The sequence below is a fragment of the Primulina huaijiensis genome, chromosome 18 (assembly GCF_012295235.1).
Source record: "Primulina huaijiensis isolate GDHJ02 chromosome 18, ASM1229523v2, whole genome shotgun sequence".
NCBI classification, from domain to species: Eukaryota; Viridiplantae; Streptophyta; class Magnoliopsida; order Lamiales; family Gesneriaceae; genus Primulina; species Primulina huaijiensis.
Genome location: NC_133323.1, coordinates 10,436,003 through 10,455,905, shown reverse-complemented (window position 1 = coordinate 10,455,905; position 19,903 = coordinate 10,436,003).

Here is a 19,903-nt window from a genome sequence, read left to right as displayed (position 1 = left end):
CACAGAGCCATAGGATCTTTTTCGATGAGATATTCACATTTTAAACCTTCATCAAGGTGTCGTCGTAAAAATATTATAGCTTTTGCTTTTTCTTGTGATGAAGATATACCATTTTCTTTAATGGTCTCGCTTAGACCCAATGACTCAAGATGCATTTCTACATCAAGAGTCCATGGCATATAGTTTTTCCCAGTAATATCAAGAGCGATGAATTCGAGCTTTGCCAAGTTTGCCTTGGTGGTACTAAAAATTACGATGCGTTTTATTAGTTAATGAATATTGCAATACAAAGTAATGGATAAACAACAAGTAAAAGTATTTGTAAAAATAAAGAAAACACACGAGGAGGATATTCTCCGATAAATACAAGACTGGTGAGTATGATAACCAAAATAATTAAAAATAACCTCGTGAAAGTCATCTTCTTTTTTTCTTCGAAAATTTGATGAAGAATAATTTTTAGAGAAGAAGAGAAAGTTGGAGTGATTGAATGTATTTGTGAGATTGTATTTATAGAGCAAAAACTAACCGTTTTGTTACCGTTTATTACCGTTGGTGTATAAGAAAATAAATGTATGTATTTGTATAATTTTATGGTAATAATATGGTGTATATAATATTAGTCATATTTAAATAATTATGTATATCATATCACATTATTGTAATTAGGTGTCATAGGCTATTTTGTTTAAAAACCTTATAGGCTTTTATATTTGTCGTATCCCTTACCGGGAGTATGAGATGTCGTCTTAACATCCTCCCAGGATTTATAACAAGTTTTTGAAAAAATTATTTTTATTATTTCTAATAATAACATTATATTATATATTAAATATATAAACAATAAATAAATAACAGTAAAATAAATATTATTACTTTCGTTACCTTTTTCTTCTGTTCGGAGCTTGGAAAAATATGGAGGACTTTTAGAGCTTCGTGCTGATAACGTGTTGTGAAAAAGTAAAAAAAAATAAAAATCTCAAACTTTTAAAATTATCACACTACACACTTTATAATATTTTTCTCTCAACTCAATTGTGATTTTCTTCACAAATGAGAGATCTATTTATAGAAAATTTTTACAAATAATCCAAAAATAAAATACATCATTATCTACATCATCACACACTAATTTTCAATATTCAACACCTAATTTTACCTAATTTTCAACATTCAACATTCACATTTTCAACACAAATATTTTTCACATTTTTAAATAATTTTTGAGCATACATAACTCACTCCAAAATATCTTCAAATTTCCTACAGTACACGCATGTACCTAGGTGGAACAACAACGGAATTTGGAAATCATTTTGGTCCTTGAGTTGTCCTATTTTTTTTCCTTAACAAACTTATCAAAGTTGAATTTGTGAAGACCGTGAAATTCACATATATCTATACTTCTTATATTATTAAGTTTAAGATATTTAGAATAACTAATTTTTGGTGTCATGGTTTGTTTTAATAATTATATATATTAATAAAATGTTAAAATTTTAATGCAAGTTATACGTAACTCAGCGGATAGAGTTTCTGTTTCTTAGTCATTAATTTATGAGTTCAATTCTTACTGGGTCATTTTTTTTATTCTTTTCTTTTTCTATTTATTTTTTATTTTATATATCCAAATTGTAATGTAGTCCCTCGATATTTCTTATAATTATATTTTGATCCTCATTTAATTATAAAGCAAATCAATTATAAAAAATATTATACAAGCATGCAACGCGTGCGTCGGTGCACTAGTATAGACAGTGGCGGAGTCACATTCATTGGCACCCAGACTTTAATCTAGGTAGCCTAATTTCTTTTCAAAAAATTTATATGTAAATTTTGTATAATTTTGGATTAATTTGATATTAGCTCGGGTATATCAATTTAAAATATTAATAGATTATAGTATTTAAAATTTTAGTTTGGATAGAGCCATATTCCTAGGTCCGTCATTATATATATATCGAAAATTTCAAGCCACATGCACATGAAATTCGAAATCCTCAACCAAGGAATCAGCTATATTTCGTAACATGAAGGCTATAGAAACATGCATAATGTATCATTTATTCATACATTTAAAGCACCTTTGACCAAACCACTCAAGCCACTTAATTTTCGAAATACAAGTGATCACGAACCAGCCTCAGAAACTCTATTCAGCAACATATTTTGTAGCATTACTCTGCAAATGATATTTTCGAAAATGATTAATTTTGAAGTGTTTTTACGCGCCGAGTCGTTTTTCAAACCGGTATTCGATTTTTGACAAAAATATGAACTTTTTGGAGGCTCGGTTAAATTTTCGAAAAATATCCTAAACAAAATATTTTAATTAATATCTAATGGGCCTATTATACCCATGTTATTTGGCCTAAACCTTGTATCTTGTAATTTATATTAAAACTAGCCCAAAATCCTAACCTATACACATGATAACACACGTCCCACCCTAGTAAAGCACAAGGACTCTCCATCAGCAACACAACCACACACACACACGAAATTTTGAGAAGAACATCACGTGAAAAGTGAAGAATTTCAGCAAGGTCCTCCCCACATCGACGTCCCTCGCATCGCAAATCGTTTTCGTGCGTTTATTAGCACGCCTTAATCTTCCTTCACTCATCTTTCACACTATATTATATGTTTTGATACATGATTGCATGAAAAACATGATACACTTTGTATATTTTCGTTTTTATGACATAACATGAACAAAACTATAGTTTTCATATTTTAAAACTCTTGCTTATGATGCACAAAGGGGCTCCAATGTTAGGGTTATAGGAAGGAACGTTTTTCAACATGTTTAAAGGTCCTTAGGTGCATGTTTGAGGCTTGGACGTGATAGGGTGTCTTGCTGAACGAAAAATAGGGTTTTCATGGGACAAGGGCTTGCGTTTTTGGCCCTAGGAAAAAGCAGGCCGTTAGCTGCTGTAAGGACGTGATCATGGGTCCTATTAGGGTCTAGTCATGATACTTGATGGCTCAAGGGAGGGCTGGTGCGAAGCCTAGGGCGGAGACGAGAAGCTTTGGTCGCGTATGGCTTGAGGGTCACGGTTTGAGTGGTTGTGTGTTCTAGGCTTCTCAAGCTCGGTCTAGTAGGGCCTCTAGGGGTTGGTCATGGTCCTAGGATGGTCATCTAGGGTCTAGACATGGTGGTTAAGGGCTGGAGTTGAAGGGACTAAGGGTTGTTGCAAACTAGGGCTTGGTTTGAATGAGCAGAATTTTCCAGCAACTTCCTAGGATTGTTCAAAGGTCTTAAGTGCCTTCATTTGAATCGTATAAGGTATGGTTAGGTGTTAATAAGTTATGGTTCAAGTTTGGTAAAGTTTCGAGTCAATTCGGGTTAAAACCGGGATGTACGTCGAAGTTTTAAATAAGAATTCAGGAAGTAGTCGAGGAACGTAAGTTTACGTCTAAGAAATATTTATGGGTGTATTTTAAGGTGTTATGTTAGGTTTGGATGGGTTTGGGACGTCGATTTAACGTCTAAGGATAAATTGAGAAAGTTAGGGTTTCAGGGGCAAAACGGTCATTTTACACCTGAATAATGTTAGACTTCCTGGCAGTTCCTTGAATGCTATAATGAATGTTAAAATGTTTATATATATATATATATATATATATATATATATGATTAAAGGAAATGTTTATGATGAAAGATTTAAAATCATGCATATTAATGAAAAGCTATTTTTAGTAAAAGTATTTTATTGATGCTTGTGATTGTATATGCACTATTTGTTATCATGATTAAGGTTTGACGAATCATTAGACTCACTAGGTGTGATCGATGCAGGTAAGCATGATTTTGATGGAGGACTTGATGGTTAAACTAGCTGGACTGATGGTGCACATAACCCGAAGACATTTGCTAGTTTTCCGCATTATGTTTATTATTTAAGTTTATTTTAAAAATTTTATGACTTATGATGATTTTGAGAGATTTTTGAGATATTAACACGTTTATGCTTTATTTTGAAAAATGCTAAATTTAGGTTTGGTCGAATATTTACGTTTTCATGTTTTGAATTCCATTTTTGTGATTTCAATTATTTAGTTGGTGATTTTATTTTTAAATGGTGCGAAATATTTATATATGTATGTATGTGGTTCGGCCGAATGGTTTAGGAAAAAAAAATTCTAGTATATTTTAATGAAAACGAGTAGCGGACGTTTCAATTGGTATCAGAGCAATGTTCCTGCAAATAGTTGTGCCATCCGGAAAGCTCAGTTGTCAAGCCTCAAGTCTGTAAGTTTTTAATGTTATCACCTGCATGTTTGCATGGTTTATACGTTTAAGCTACATGTTTAAACACTTTTTGAAGTTAAATGACATTTAAGTTTAAGTTTGCATGATAAATGATTTTTATGATTAAACATGCGTGGTTGCATGAATTTTTTTATGTTAAAAGATTATATGCTTTAGAATTTTTATCCATGTTACGATATGAAATAAGAAATTATATGATTTTCACGCATGCTGGCTTCGTAGTGGAATTGGATATGTTTAAGAAATTGGTTAATGGGCGTTAGGAAAGGTTGAAATTGTAATGCCCGAGATTTTTATTATGTTAATCGGAAATTAATGATTATGACTTGATGTGATTATAGAAGGACCACTCCGAGACACGATTTGAGATAGCGTGTGATACGTGATGTGCGAGGACAGAACACCTGCACGAGGCAGGCAGAGAACCTCGTGCATATGCGCGAGAAGAGGGCGCGCATATGCGCGCGCAGCTGAGAAGCCAAGACGCCGAGACAGAGAGTCTCGCGCATATGCGCCGGTATTGGACGCGCATATGCGCGAGGCATGCTGAACAGAAAATCGACACTTGTCCTTTCCATGCTTGTTGGACGCATATAATTTGTAATTCCCTTTCATTCCCATCAGAAGACTTCGAGAGTTCAGGTAGAAATCCCTCAAAGCTTGAAGTTTGTTTCGAATTGTGATTTTGCGAGATCCGCCCGTCTGATTTTCACCCCGAATACATTTCCGTGCTCCTCTTGACAAAGGCTTCGACAAGACGTAAGTTTTCTTATGTTTTGATATTATTTGAAAATATGATATTGATGAAGGAATCAGATTGGATTGATATATGGTGTTCTTGAGATATTAGACATCGTATAATTGAAACCGGATTGAAGAACGGATACCGTATGGAATTGTTATCATTTTCAGATTGAATTTGATTGACATTATACAGATTTGGTATCAGATTGAGTTTTGTTGATTGATTATGGATTATGATTTGTATATGTTGTTATTGTATTGCTGGGTATATTGAGATTGTCAGTTATGCCGTCGAAACAGAATTAGATTGAGTCCTGATTATATCCAGTATTAGTTGAGTTGTATATTGATATTGTACTCCTCGATATTGTCATTTCCAGATTGAGTATTGACAAGCTTCGAATTCGAGACTTCGACTTCATTAGATTGACAAAAAGAAATGTATAAATCAATGTTGAACTGGGAGGATATAACTCGAGTTAGAACTGACTTGAGTTTCCCTAAATCACATATTAATTTTATTGCATTGATGTTTGCAAGTTTTGAGATTGATATGCTTAGTCTATTGAATTATATCAAAGCATGTATTGAGTCAGGGCGGAGGTGCCAAGTCTTTGGCGGATATGCCAAGACACTGGATGCTTGGATTATATCGATGTTGCGTAGGAGCGGATCGACTTCTATTGCGGAGATTCGGTATCTTATGCCAATGTCCAGGAATCGGGATCCCTAGATTAGAAATGAGTTGAGTCTGAGATGTTGAGTTACGAGTTTATTTACAGTTTTATTGTAACGTACCCGAAAATCTGAAAGTCCACGTGAACCACGTGCATGCAAATTATTAAATTTCTTTGGTATTTTATTAAATTCTTTTAAATCATAAAATGCATGTTTATTTTATTAGTTTGTGTTTATTTATTTTTATGCATTTTATGCATAGTTCATGCATGATATGATTTAATTCATGAAATTTTAAAAGTTCATGCATTAGGGTTTTTAGATGCATTTCATGTTCGAACGAGGATCGGAGACCGGAGAATTTTCAGGGAAAAATCATTTTTACTACACGAGTTATTTTTATAAATTAATTTAAAGCATTTTGAGAGTATCTGTCAAAAAAATGAGAATTTTTGGGTATTTTTAACCGCATGATTTTTAATTGTTACGGTACGCAAATTTTATCAAATCAGAAGATTTTTTTTATGGTTCGGTTAATATTTTCAAAAATCATTCCAATACGAAATATTTTTCGGGAGTGCATTTAGATTTATTGAGCCTACTTTTAAGTTTGTTGGGCTTAAAACCCTTTTCAAATCCTTAATTATCATATTAAAGCCCATAATTATTTGATTAAATAGGTAATTATTATATAGGAAACCTTTACCCTCCCGTAACCTCTCCCACAGCCGATCAATATACATCCCTTTCCCCTTCAGAGCTCCCCTCGGTTTCAGAGAAAAGCTCCAGCAGAAGGCTCGATCTTGAGCTTGTTTATGCAAAGAAAATTCAACCGGGTTCCTTCACTTCATCCTTGCACTCCAACCATCTTAAGGCACGCGTTGTATCTTCATTTCTGCATCACTCACGTGTATATTACTGATGTTTATGTGTACATGCATGAAATCTATCGATCTGAAAATGAACATGAAGTGCCATCAATTTTACATGGGTTTCCTTTCAATTTTCATTTATGTTGCTCACGGGTTCTGAGTTTTCTTGCAAGGGGCCGCTGTACTCGGTTGTTTAGGGGTAACTCGGGGTGTATAAGTACTGCTTTGGAGTCTAGGGTGGCTGCTGATCGTACCAAGGGAAGATCTGAGAGCAGCGTGCCATGGGGAGGTTAGATCTCGGTAGATCGAGGGCCAAGGGGGGGAGCTGTCGGTTCCATGGTGAGACCAGGCTATAGATCTACTCATGATGGGTTCGAACCACTTCTTGAGAGAGCCCTAACACTGCTGGATCGAACCCTTGAGTGAGACAATGGAACCGAATGCAAGAAGAGACGGTGGAGCCACTTTTGGTGTCTAGCAGGGGGGGTGTTAGTGTAGGCTGCATGGGGCTGGATCCTTGTTGCTGGTAGACTCCTTGGGGTCTGGTCTAGGTCCACAATAGGCTGGCTAGGGGCTGGAGCAATCGGCTTGGCCGTAAGGTTGGTGATTAGGTGCTAGTGGGTTCGGTTAGTGCCTATCGGGAGGGAAGGGGTTAATGCATGGAAGTTTAGGCGTGAGTTATTAGAGTCCAGGAGAGCCTAGAATAGATGAGATGTGATTGGTGAAGGGCTGTTTTCGGTGGAGGAGGTCTAGCACTAAAGTTTCAAGGGATGAGTAAGGGTATACGTGTCTTGTTGGTAGGGATTATAATCAAATAACATGCTGGATTATCAGCCGTAAGTTTAATGGGTTGAGGTGAAAATTTTAGGAGCTTTATAGGGTTTGTAAGGTGTGTTAAAAAGTTGGGAAAAATTTGGTTGTGTTTCGAGTCGATTCGGATTATTACCGGGACCCCGGTCCAAGTTTTAAAACGAATCGGTTAAGTTTTGAATTTGGCTCGAGTTTACGCCTAAGAATGCTTTTAATAATGTTTTGGGACATTTTAAGGAGTTCTGTAAGCTTTGGGTTAATTACCAGGGGTGAAACGATAATTTTTGGGTTTCTAGGGACAAAATGGTCATTTTGCACCCGAAGTAAGATTTTGGTCCTAGCAGCGCCCTGAGCACAAATTACCATATTTTAAATGTTTATGCATCATGATCACTATTTTTAAGGTGTTATGAAAATATACGTTGCATGCTTGGATTTAAGAAAGAAATTGTATTTGTGCATGGTTTTTATAAGTGATGTAAATGATAATGTTTTGAATGATGGGAATTAGTTGTGGCTATCGAAGTATATATAAATGTTTAAGACGTACATGTAAATGCTGATGATGAGGCCTAGGCACAGTGGATGGGTAATCCTGTCACTGATGTCCGACAGCCGCCGGGTACCGTGGTTCTATGTATGATGGATCCATCGTAAATGATGATGTACGATAGTCACCTCTAATGAACTGAATTCACTAAAAGAATGATGAACAATGAATGATAAATGATGAACGATGAGCTGTTTTGACACGACAAGTTTGCATTACTCTTTTAAAGCTCATGATTTGACTATATTAATTTTTGGGTTAGTCGTACTGACGTTCTACTTTTTGGATCATAAGTTAATCTTGAAAATTATGAATGCTTTTGGTACTTGTAGAATTTCGAAGAAATTATTGATGGTTCGTGGTTGCTAGTTGAATTAATTTTTGAGGATTCCATGTAAAGATTAATGGTTCGAAGACTACAACGACCTTTGGAAGTATAAAAACATAGAATTTATTTAAGATGCATGCTCTACCTAGTGGGACCTAATTAAGGATTGAATTGCGTGGATTGAGAATTGTAAGGACCTAGTTGTAATAACCAATAATTTGAGGACCTAAGTGCAAAAATAAAATTCTAAGGGATGTTTTCTAATATGCCGAATTTTGGGATTAAATTCTGAGTTTCGAGATTTTTAAAGTTTAATGAGGCTAAAATCGAAAATTTTATGGGGACAAAAATGTAAATTTCGAAGAGTGTACGACCAAAAATGTAATTTTTGAGAACTTTAACCAAATTGCGAATTACGAAAATTTTGAGAATTTAATTCGAACTTTGAGGAACACTTGGGTTAAATCAATAATTTTTCAAAGTTATGGAAATTGATTTTGGGTTTAATAAACTTAAAATTTCTGAAATTTATGTACGAGAAACTTATAAGGTGGGATTAAGAACGGTAAGAACTTATGGGTAATTGTTGAATTCTCGAGATTAAAGGACAAATCGGATAATATTCGAGGAAAGTAAGAACTAATTTGCAATTTTTAAGAAATTTGGAGACTTGGTTAGCAATAAGTGAGAAAGTTTAAAGGATAGGAAATCTGATGATTTAGGTTTGAAGGGATATCTAGAACCTTGAAACAATTGGGTTATAATGTTATAAGGAATGGTAACCAAAGGCATTGTAGGATTAATCAATCTTGGGATTAAAATTTAAGTGTTAGTGAAATAATGTTGTGGCAAATTAAGAATTTAAAGTGATGACAAATTACGGTGAAATTGATCGATTAGCTAAGTTATAAGAGTAGACAGTGAGTTAGCAAATTTTTGAGAATTTAAGTTCGAGGTGTCATAAATTTTAGTCATGATCTTAACAGTTAGGACTATACTTTTGTTGGAATTTGATTTTTCCTATAAAGTTGGGTATGACTGATGGTTAAGTTTTTTGATAGACGCATGTAAGAATTGAGGTAGACACCTTGTTCTGAGAAATTTTTTTTGAAAGTCATTAAGAAACTTGAAAATAAGTGGATATGTGTGTTGGAATTAGGTTATCTAAGACTATTTGGGTTTCTTATGCTTGAATTTCAAGTTTATAAAATAGGTGATCATACTAAAATTTTGGGTGAAATAAAAATAAAAGGGAATTAGTTATGTTCAACATGGGTTACCAAGGAACGAATGTTAAGATGTTTACCGAGTAAGAAATCTAAAATCGTGATATGGAGATTCGAGAACTCTAGAGGCTATAAGCGAAGTTGAATTATTATAGTTAGTCTAAGGCTACCAAGAGATAACTTATTAAGTTTTATACGCTAGAATTAATTAAGCATTAAGAATGCGATATTCGTTCCAATGAAGAAATTTCAAGGGTCTTAGGCCTCAACTATATTATAATTGAAAAAGAAATAGTTAAGCATGTAATTGATACTAGAAGGGTTTTACTAATTAGGTATAAGATCATTATTATATAATTGGGTTTTATGGATTAACGTTATCCGAGGTTTAAGATTTGTAACAATTTTACATCCGGGATGTTTTTGTAAATAGCAAGTTATGTAAGTTTGGTGCCGTAAGATAAAGATTCGATTCAAGGATCTTAGGCTAATTTTGTTATGGAGTTGAGATAAGGTTTAACTTTTAAGTGTATCACCGAGGATAGAAGTCGGTCAGTGAATTTTTGGGGCTGAGATTTCTTAAGTTGAACAGCATATAGGATAATGTAATAGGTTGATGAACAATATGGGTATTGTATAAGAAAAATGAAGCGCGATAAGTTTGGACATCAATTTCTAATATGAGGAATCGCGAGAAAGTCAGAAATTCAAGGACATAGAAAAATAGAACTAAGTCACTATAAATTGTTTTAAGTTGTGATCCGCAAACGAGAATTTTGATAGGCAAATTTAATTAGGATTGAGGAGACATAAGGACAGTTTAACTGTAACGTCCCGGAAATCTGAAGGTCCACGTAAACCACATGCATGCAAGTTATTAAATTTATTTGGTATTTTATTAAATTGTTTTAAAGCATTAAATGTTTGTTTATTTTATTAAATTGTGTTTAATTATTTTATGCATTTTATGCATAATTCATGCATGGTAGAATTTATTTCATGTTATTTTATAAGTTCATGCATTAGGGTTTCTAGGTGCATTTCACACCCGAATGAGGAACGGAGACCGGAGAATTTTCGAGAAAATTATTTTATAACATGATTAAATTTTATTAATTTATTTAAGGTGTTTTTAAGTGTATTTTCGAAAATGGGATTTTATTTGGTATTTTTACCCGCAGTATTTTATTTTTATACGGTACGTAAATTTTATCGAATCGGGAGACTTTTTGAGGGTTCGACTAATATTTTCAAAATCTTTCCAACACGAAATATTTTTCGGGAGTTTGTTTGGATTTAATGGGCCTAATTTTAAGTTTATTGGGCTTAAATATCTTTTTAAACCTTTAAAGTAACTTTAAGGGCCCATTAGTTGGTTTGTTAACCATTTTTATATTATATATAATTTACCCTAAAACATCCCTTAACCTAAACAAATCCCCCACCAGCCGACACACATCATTCAGACGCCATTCTCTCGGTTTCAGAAAAGCAGCAGCTTAAGGCTTCGGCTTTCTCTTGTTTTGCAAAGGAAAAACTTCATCCGGGTTCCCCCACATCGTTCTTGCTCTCCAAACATCTTAAGGCACGCATTTGTATCATTCTTTACTCATCACTCACGTTTTTATATTGATGGTTGTGTTCCTGCATAAAGATTTCCGATCCAAGCATGTGTTTGAAAGAATTTCGGTTCCCATGTGTTTTCTTGCACCCTTTTTGTGTTACTCACGTTTTTTCTAAATTCTTGGGCAAGGGGCTGCGGTTCTTGAGTGAAAAGGCTGCTGGTTTGTGATGTTGTAGGTCTGTATTCGTCGAGGAAGAAGGGAGTGTAAGCTGGATACTAGGCTGTGTCGAATCAAGAAGGAATGGAGCGCGTTCCTTGAAGCATAGGCTCATTGGTGAGGAGATTTGGCTGATCTGCTTGAACCAGCGGCACAAGGGCCGATCCAAGGCATGGACCAGACCTTGATGGGTCTGAGCCACGGTCTAAGAAGGCTCGAGCACTGCTGGAACAAGCCCCGTAGGCGATCGAGTGTGGGTTAATGGGAATCGGTCGCGGTAGTGTTCCTTCGGGTTCTAGCGCTTGTTTCTGTTGTGTAGGCTGCATGGGGCTGGTTGTGTGGGTCTGGTAGGTCCCTTAGGGTCTGGTCTTGGTCCCTAGTAGATTGGTTCGGGGCTGGTTGGAGTGGCTAGCAAGTTAGGACCGAGTTGAGCAAATGGGTTTTGAAGGAATAGGTGCTGGAATTTCAGCAGCGTGCAGCGGAGTGTTAGGAGGCTTGGGTTGCTCGAACTTTGAGAGTTTTAAGGCCACCTTGGTGTTATTAAGTGGTTTTTAAGTTGGGAAAAATTTGGTTGAGTTTCGGGTCGATTCGGGTTAAAACCGGGACCCCGGTCTAAGTTTTAAAACGAATCGGTTAAGTTTTGAATTTGGCTCGAGTTTACGCCTAAGAATGCTTTTAAATATGTTTTGAGAAATTTTAAGGAGTTTGGTAAGCTTCGGGTCAATTCTAGAGGTCCAGGGGTGAAACGATAATTTTCGGGTGTTTTAAGGAGTTTGGTAAGCTTCGGGTCAATTCTAGAGGTCCAGGGGTGAAACGATAATTTTCGGATTTCCAGGGGCAAAATGGTCATTTTGCATCCGGGGTGAGATTTTGGTCATAGCGGCGCCCTGAGCACAAATTTATGATATTTTAATGTTCATGCATCATTTTATTCACGATTGTTAAGATTTTATTAAAATATACGTTGCATGATTGAATTTAAAGAAAATTGCATATGTGCATGATTTTTATAAGTGATGAAAATGATAATGTTTTGAATGACGGAAATTAGTTGTGGCTATCGAAGTATATGTAAATGTTTAAGATGTATATGTAAATGCTGATGATGAGGCCTAGGCACAGTGGATGGGTAATCCTGTCACTGATGTCCGACAGCCGCCGAGTACCGCGGTGCTATGTATGATGGATCCATCGTAAATGATGATGTACGATAGTCACCTCTAATGAACTGAATTCACCAATTATAAACGATAAATGATAAACGATGAATGATGAATGATGATTAACGATGAGCAGTTTTGACACGTCATGATTTTACTCGACACGTTTATGTTACGTTTTTAAAGTTCTTGAAAGGTATGTTGAGTATGATATTTTTCACTGCTGTGTGCTATGTATATGTATTTGCTATTAACGGTGCAGGTGTGTTTGGTCTTTAGACTCACTAGGCGTGTGTGCTGCAGGTGAGACTGATGATGAGGAGACTGGAGGTGCCGAACTCTGAGTAGGCAGACCTGGTGTGGCGACACGACCCGAGGACCATTATTTTTCCGCATTACGATTTATGAGATTTGAGAGGAAATGAATATTTTAATACGTTGATGATTTTAAGATTTTTATACGTTTATTTTCACGTATGATTTTAAATGTTTGGTTATTTTAAAATGCGCTATTTTTACTATCAAATATTTAAGATTATTTTTAAATGTTATATTCTTATGTTTAAATGTTATTTCGAAAATTGCGAAGCTTTTATTAAAAAAAAAATATTTCTGCATTTTAAAACGAGTAGACGTTTCATTAACACTTCTTTTATCTGAGTAGTGCAACGAAAGCGTGGATTATTGGGATACTAAAACTAAGAGTCTAAAATTTTTATATATCGAGGATAAACGAATTTCGGGGACGAAATTCAATTTAAGGTGGGTAGATTGTAACGTCCCGAAAATCTGAAAGTCCACGTAAACCACGTGCATGCAAATTATTAAATTTCTTTGGTATTTTATTAAATTCTTTTACAGCATAAAATGCATGTTTATTTTATTAGTTTGTGTTTAATTATTTTTATGCATTTTATGCATAGTTCATGCATGATAGGATTTAATTCATGAAATTTTAAAAGTTTCATGCATTAGGGTTTTTAGATGCATTTCATGTTTGAACGAGGATCGGTGACCGGAAAATTTTCAAGGAAAAATCATTTTTATTACACGAGTTATTTTTATAAATTAATTTAAAGCATTTTGAGAGTATCTGTCAAAAAAATGAGAATTTTTGGGTATTTTTAACCGCATGATTTTTAATTGTTACGGTACGCAAATTTTATCAAATCAGAAGATTTTTTTTATGGTTCGGTTAATATTTTCAAAAATCATTCCAACACGAAATATTTTTCGGGAGTGCGTTTGGATTTATTGAGCCTACTTTTAATCTTGTTGGGCTTAAAACTCTTTTCAAATCCTTAATTATCATATTAAAGCCCATAATTATTTGATTAAATAGGTAATTATTATATAGGAAACCTTTACCCTCCCGTAACCTCTCCCACAGCCGATCAATATACATCCCTTTCCCCTTCAGAGCTCCCCTCGATTTCAGAGAAAAGCTCCAGCAGAAGGCTCGATCTTGAGCTTGTTTATGCAAAGAAAATTCAACCGGGTTCCTTCACTTCATCCTTGCGCTCCAACCATCTTAAGGCAGGCGTTGTATCTTCATTTCTGCATCACTCACGTGTATATTAATGATGTTTATGTGTACATGCATGAAATCTATCGATCTGAAAATGAACATGAAGTGCCATCAATTTTACATGGGTTTCCTTTCAATTTTCATTTCTGTTGCTCACGATTTCTGAGTTTTCTTGCAAGGGGCCGCTGTACTCGGTTGTTTAGGGGTAACTCGGGGTGTATAAGTACTGCTTTTGAGTCTAGGGTGGCTGTTGATCGTACCAAGGGAAGATCCAAGAGTAGCGTGCCATGGGGAGGTTAGATCTCGGTTAGATCGAGGGCCAAGGGGGGAGCTGTCGGTTCCATGGTGAGACCAGGCTATAGATCTACTCATGATTGGTTTGAACCAATTCTTGAGAGAGCCCTAACACTGCTGGATCGAACCCTTGAGTGAGACAATGGAACCGAATGCAAGAAGAGATGGTGGAGCCACTTTTGGTGTCTAGCAGGTGGGGTGTTAGTGTAGGCTGCATGGGGCTGGATCCTTGTTGCTGGTAGACTCCTTGGGGTCTGGTCTAGGTCCACAATAGGCTGGCTAGGGGCTGGAGCCATCGGCTTGGCCGTAAGGTTGGTGATTAAGTGCTAGTGGGTTCGGTTAGTGCCTATCGGGAGGGAAGGGGTTAATGCATGGAAGTTTAGGCGTGAGTTATTAGAGTCCAGGAGAGCCTAGAATAGATGAGATGTGATTGGTGAAGGGCTGTTTTCGGTGGAGGAGGTCTAGCACTAAAGTTTCAAGGGATGAGTAAGGGTATACGTGTCTTGTTGGTAGGGATTATAATCAAATAACATGCTGGATTATCAGCCGTAAGTTTAATGGGTTGAGGTGAAAATTTTAGGAGCTTTATAGGGTTTGTAAGGTGTGTTAAAAAGTTGGGAAAAATTTAGTTGTGTTTCAAGTCGATTTGGATTATAAATGGGACCCCGGTCCAAGTTTTAAAACGAATCGGTTAAGTTTCGAATTTGGCTCGAGTTTACGCCTAAGAATGCTTTTAATAATGTTTTGGGACATTTTAAGGAGTTCTGTAAGCTTTGGGTTAATTTTAGAGGTCCAGGGGTGAGACGATAGTTTTTGGGTTTCTAGGGACAAAATGGTCATTTTGCACCCGAGGTAAGATTTTCGCCCTGGCAGCGCCCTGAGCACAAAATACCATATTTTAAATGTTTATGCATCATGATCACTATTTTTAAGGTGTTATGAAAATATACGTTGCATGCTTGGATTTAAGAAAGAAATTGTATTTGTGCATGATTTTTATAAGTGATGTAATTGATAATGTTTTGAATGATGGGAATTAGTTGTGGCTATCGAAGTATATATAAATGTTTAAGACGTATATGTAAATGCTGATGATGAGGCCTAGGGACAGTGGATGGGTAATCCTGTCACTGATGTCCGACAGCCGTCGGGTACCGCGGTTCTATGTATGATGGATCCATTGTAAATGATGATGTACGATAGTCACCTCTAATGAACTGAATTCACTAAAGGAATGCTGAACGATGAATGATAAATGATGAACGATGAATGATGATGAACGATGAGCTGTTTTGACACGACACGTTTGCATTACGCTTTTAAAGCTCATGAAAGGTATGTTGAGTATGTTATTTCTCACTGCTGTGTGCTATGTATATGTACTTGTTATTTAAGGTACAGACGTGTTGAGTCTTTAGACTCACTAGGCGTGTGTGATGTAGGTGAGCTTAATGATGAGGAGATTGGAGGTGCCGAACTCTGAGTAGGCAGACCTGGTTGGCGACACGACCCGAGGGCTTATGATTTTTCCGCACTATTATGATTTCTTGTTTTGAGAGGACACAAGTGTTTTATACGCTGGTCTATTTTACTGTTGGATGTAGGTTTTTTCTCATATTTTCACTCCGCTGCATTTTATTGGTAATTGCTTTTGAAAATTTTTAAATGTTGATTTTAAGTAGGAGAGCATGGATGCGATTCATTTTAATTTTTATTTTAAAAAAAAATTATTTCCTCATTTTTAAAACGGTAGACGTTTCATTTATATTGATTCATGTCTTTCAGATTATGATTCATGCTATTGAAATCTGTTGCATGCTTTTATATCGATTCATATGATTGCGTGTACACATTGTTTATACTGGGATATTATTCTCACCGGAGTTATCCGGCTGTTGTTGTGTCTGTATGTGTGCATGACAACAAGTGGGACAGGATCAGGGTCAAGAAGAAGATGAGAGAACAAGATTAGCGTGGAGATTCGGACCCAGCAGTAGAATAGGTTTCACCACTTGATATGTAGTTGTTGAACCCTAGTTTGATATGGATCTATGTTGTACAAGACTTGTACTTTTGATTTGTGATATGTATATCAGATTGATTATATTATGTTCCGCACGGTATTTTAAAAAAAAAATTTAGACCCAATTGATTTAATTGATCCAATTATTCCCAAGAATGATTAAGAAATGAATTAGCGTCCGGGTCCCCACAGAAATGATTTGACGATATTATTTTTGGGTTTTAGTACTGATGTTCTACTTTTTGGGTCATAAGTTAATCATGAAGATTATGAATGCTTTTGGGACATGTAAAATTTCTAAGAAAATACTGATGATTAATGGTTACTAATTGAGTTAATTTTTAAGAATTATATATAAGAAATGATGATTCGAAGACTGCGACAGTCTTTAGAAGCATAAAAATGTATAATTTGGGATTTTAGGTTTTGATGGAAAGGTAAGATTGGTTATGAGAATTGATTTCTTGTTGAATAAGCTTAAAATTATTGAACTTTATGTTACGGGAAGCCTATAGAATGAAATTAGGAATGCCAAGAACTTATGGGTTAATTGTAGAATTTTTGAAATTTAGGACCAATTGGATAATTTTCGAGGAAATTAGGAATTAATTTTGCAATTGTATTAAGAAATTTGGAGACTAGTTTAATAATAAGTGAAAATTGAATGATTTAAATGATAGAGATTTTCGATGATTTAGGTTGAAAATGATATTTAGAACCTTGAGGTATCTTGGTTATAATGCTATAAGGAATATAATCAAGGACATTGTAGAATGAATCATTATTGGGCATGAAAAATCTAAGCGCTAGTGAAATAATGTTGTGTCATATTAAAAATTTAGAGTGATGACAATTTAAGGTAAAGTTGATCCACTAGTCGAGTTATAGGATTAGACATTAGGGTATAGTTTGGTACACTTGATAAGAGAGGGATTGATAAATAATCATCTTTATCCCAGGTTTGGTACTTTTTTAGAAAGCTCATGATACTATGATAAATAATTTTATACAAGGATAAAATATCTCTTTTATGAGATATGATAATTTTAATTTAATGATAAAAACACCATAAATGACTTAATTGTCCTCAATATATAAAAATCATAAACCCTATAAATGATTTTTATAAATCTCTGCTAGTAGATAGAAATTCAAATCAAATAAATATTTTTATATATTATATAATATGATAATTATATAAATGAGCTCAAGAAAATTATATAAATGATTTTTATAAATTTCAATAAAATTATTAGTATCACTTGATTAACCTTAAAAATTGATATTTGACTTGATTCACAAAATCAAGGGCTCAATTATCATATTATATAATATATAAAATTAGGTAAAAACAAATAAATCATGCAAGCACTGTCGGCGCATAAACAGAAAAGAAATATGAACTCAAACAAGAACTTTGAAATTAGAAAATTTATTATGATAAGGTTAGTTTTGTTATTACAATATAATTTATAAATTTAATAACTCTTATTAAAATCATACCATACATTAAATATAATATCCTACTTCTTATTTATCCTTAACTTATCCATATATTATATATCACATGTTTATCCTATCATGTGTACCAAACCATGCCTAGGTTAACATATTTTCGGCAACTTAAGGTTTAATTTACATATATCATAAGTTTTGGTCATGATCTTAAGAGTTAAAATTATACCTTTGTTAGTGTTAATTTTTTTTTTTGAAAGTTGGGTATGATTGATGGTTATGTTACTTGGGAGACGTATGTAAGAAAAGAGATATACATCATGTCTTAGAGAAATTAAAAATGTTTGTTCTTTCAAGTCTAGTAATATCGTGATATTTGGAAGTAAGTATATATGGTATACTCTTAAAAATTTAGATGTTATGCTTTATAAGAAATAAAGTCAATTGAGGAATTTTCGAAAGTGATTAAGAAACTTGGGATTAAGTGGATATGTGTGTTGGAATTATATTATCTAAGACTATTTTGGTTGTGTAATTTTGAATTATAAGTTTATGAGATAGGTGTTTATATGAAAATTCTGGGCGAAATTTAAGATTTGCAGCAATTTTATATTTGAGATGTATTTGTAAATAGTTAAGTTACGTTAGTTCGGTGCCGTAAGATAAAGATTCGATTCGAGGATCTTAGACTAATATTATTATGGGGTTGATATAATATTTAACTATTAAGTGTATTATCTAAGATAGAAGTCGATTAGTAAATTTTGGTGCTAAGATATCTTAAGTTGAACTGCAAAATGCTAATATTTGGATGTAAAGCCTTAGCATATCTTGAGTTCAATAAATTTAAGAAAGGATGCTTTTGGGATTTTAATGTTGAAATATAATAAGTTGATGAACATCTTGGGTATAGTATAAGGAAAGTAAGATACGATAAGTTTGAACCTCCATTTCTAATACTGGGAATTGTGAGAAAAGTCGAAATTCAAGGTTATATTAAAATAAAACTAAGTCAACATAGGTCGTTTTAAGTCGCGATTCGCAAAAGAGGATCTTGAAGGAAAATTTAATTAGGATTGAGGAGATATAAGGACAGCCTAAAACTTATTTTATCAGAGTGGCGCAGCAGAAACGTGAATTATTGGGATACTAGAATTAAGAGTCTAAAATTTTTGATTATCTAGAATAAGCGAATTTCGGGCACGAAATTCGATTTAAGCGAGGCAGCTTGTAAGGTCTAGAAAATTTGAAGTTCCACGTGAACCACATGCATGCAAGTTATCAAATTCTTATTTATTTTAATTAAATTGTTTAAATTGGATGAAGTGATTATGGTAGGCATGTTTACATGTTTAAAATGTAGTTTCTAATAGAATGCATAAAAAACTGTATTTAAAAGGTTATTCGAGACGCGATTGAAGAACGGAGACCGGGGACCGTAAAGGGAAAATATTTTTTGTTAAATGAATATTTTTAATTATTTAATACATGGTATATTTTAAATGATATTTTCGAAAATGATGACTTTTGAGGTGTTTTTACGCTCCAAGTCTTATTTTAAATCGTATTCGATTTTTGATAAAAATGGGGACTTTTTGGAGGCTCGATTAAAATTTTTGAAAAGCATCCTAAATAAAATATTTCAATTACTATCTAATGGGTCTAATGGGCCTATTATACCCATATTATTTGGCCTAAACCTTGTATCTTGTTATTTATATTAAATCTAGCCCAAAAACCCTAACCTATACAAACAATAACTCGCGCCCCACCCTAGTAAAACACAAGAACTCTCCATCAGAAACACAACCACACACGCACACACGAAATTTTGAGAAGAACATCACATGAAAAGTGAAGAATTTCAGCAAGGTCCTCCCCACGTCAACGTCCCTCACATCTCAAATCATTTTCATGCGTAATAAACGCAAAGGCACGCCGTAATGTTTCTTCACTCATCTTTCATACCATATTATATGTTTTGATACATGATTGTATGAAAAACATGATACACTTTGTATATTTTCGTTTTTATGGCATAACATGAACAAAACTAGAGTTTTCATCTTTTAAAACTCTTTCTTATGATGCACAAAGGGCCTGCCATGGTAGGGCTATGGTAAGGAACTTTTTTCAACATGTGTAAGGGTCCTTAGGCGCATGTTCGAGGGTTGGATG